The sequence below is a fragment of the Penaeus vannamei genome, chromosome 28, assembly GCF_042767895.1.
Source record: "Penaeus vannamei isolate JL-2024 chromosome 28, ASM4276789v1, whole genome shotgun sequence".
Lineage (NCBI taxonomy): Eukaryota > Metazoa > Arthropoda > Malacostraca > Decapoda > Penaeidae > Penaeus > Penaeus vannamei.
This window is the reverse complement of record NC_091576.1, coordinates 24,782,397-24,784,645: the sequence shown is the minus strand read 5'-3', so window position 1 is coordinate 24,784,645 and position 2,249 is coordinate 24,782,397.

Here is a 2,249-nt window from a genome sequence, read left to right as displayed (position 1 = left end):
TTGCATATTTCCAGGGCCTTGCATATTACCAGGGCCTTGCATATTACCAGGGGCCCTTTCATATTACCAGGGCCTTTCATATTATCAGGGCCTTGCATATTATCAGGGCCTTGCATATTACCTTTGGCATTAGACTGACTCTGCTCGATGTCCAATCACAGCTGCTCGATGTCCAGTAACTGCTACTCGATGTCCAGTCACTGCTACTCGATGTCCAGTCACTGCTACTCGATGTCCAGTCACTGCTACTCGATGTCCAGTCACTGCTACTCGATGTCCCGTCACTGCTGCTCCATGTCCAGTAACTACTACTCATGTCCAGTAACTAGATGTCCAGTCACTACTACTTGATGTCCAGTAACTACTTGATGTCCAGTCACTACTACTTGATGTCCAGTCAGTGCTTGATGTCTTTCTCCTACGCAGTGTTTCATCCTTTTTTATTCACGCAGCATGTGGAAGGAAACCCGGGGGGGACAGTGCTATCCTCCATATCCTTTTTCTTTCGCAGCATGTAGGAAAGGGAAAATGTGGAGGCGAAATGCTATCCACATCCTTTCCTTTCTACGCAGTGTTTCGTCCTACCAGTAGGAAGGAAACTTTTGGGGTCGACGAGGTATCCTCCCCATCCTTTTTCATTCTGCAGCATGAAAGGAAACTGTGGAGGCCGAAGTGCTATCCGCACATCCTTTCCTTCTAAAGGTTTTTTCCCCACGCATGTGAAGGAAAAAGTGGAGGTCAGAAATTATCCTCCCATCCTTTTTATTCTACGCAGCATGTATGAAGGAAACTGTGGGGTCGACGAGTGCTATCCTCCAATCCTTTTCATTCTACGGCATGTAGGGAAAAAATTGTGAGGGGACGGTGCTATCCTCCACATCCTTTTTCCTTTTTCGCAGTGTTTTGCCCCACGCAGGGGAAAGGGAAAATGTGGAGGTCGACGAGTGCTATCCCCCACATCCTTTTTATTCTAGCAGCATGTAGGAAGGAAATTTGGGGGGTCGAGTGCTATCCTCCACATCCTTTTTATTCTACCAGCATGTAGGAAGGAAACTGTGGAGGTCGACGAGTGCGCATCGGCGAAGCATCTCCTGGAGCGCCTGAGCCATCTCCGAGCTTCTGGAGGTCTGAGTCATCCCGGAGCGTCTGAGCCATCTCCTGAGCTCCAGCGTCTGAGCCATCTCCTGAGCTACCTGGAGGTCTGAGCCCTGGGGCGTCTGAGCCATTCCCCAGCTACCTGGAGCGTCTGAGTCATCTCCTGAGCTATCTGGGGCGTCTGAGCCATCTCCTGGAGCGTCTGAGTCATCTCCTGAGCCCACCTGGAGCGTCTGAGTCCCCTGAGCTATCAGCGTCTGAGTATCTCCTGAGCTATCTGGAGGGCTGAGCATCCCTGAGCTACCTAAAACTGAGTCATCTCCAGCTATCTGGAGCGTCTGAGTCATCTCCTGAGCTATCTGGAGCGTCTGAGCCATCTCCGGGGCGGGAGTCATCTCCTGAGCTACCTGGAGCGTCTGAGTCATCTCCTGAGCTACCTGGAGCGTCTGAGTCATCTCCTGAGCTATCTGGGGCGTCTGAGTCATCTCCTGAGCTATCTGGAGCGTCTGAGTCATCTCCTGAGCTACCTGGGGCGTCTGAGCCCCCCCCCCGGAGCGTCTGAGTCACTCCTGAGCTACCTGGAGGGCTGAGTCATCTCCTGAGCACCTGGGGCGCTGAGTCATTCCGAGCTACATGGAGCGTCTGAGCCATCTCCTGGAGCGTCTGAGTCATCTCCTGAGCTCCTGGAGCGTCTGAGCCATCTCCTGGAGGCGAGTCATCTCCGGGGGTACCTGGAGCGTCTGAGTCATCTCCTGAGCTACCTGGAGGTCTGAGCCATCTCCTGGGGCGTCTGAGCCATCTCCTGAGCTACCTGGAGCGTCTGAGTCATCTCCTGAGCTATCTGGAGCGTCTGAGTCATCTCCGAGCTACCTGGAGCGTCTGAGTCACTCCTGAGTACCTGGGGCGTCTGAGCCATCTCCGAGCTACCTGGAGCGTCTGAGTCATCTCCCCGAGCTTCTGGAGCGCTGAGCCATCTCCCGAGCTATCTGGAGCGTCTGAGCCATCTCCTGGAGCGTGAGTCATCTCCTGAGCTACCTGGAGCTCTGAGCCATCTCCTGGAGCGTCTGAGCCATCTCCTGAGCTATCTGGGGCGTCTGAGCCATCTCCTGGCATCTGGAGCGTCCGGTCATCTCCTGAGCTATCTGGAGGTCTGG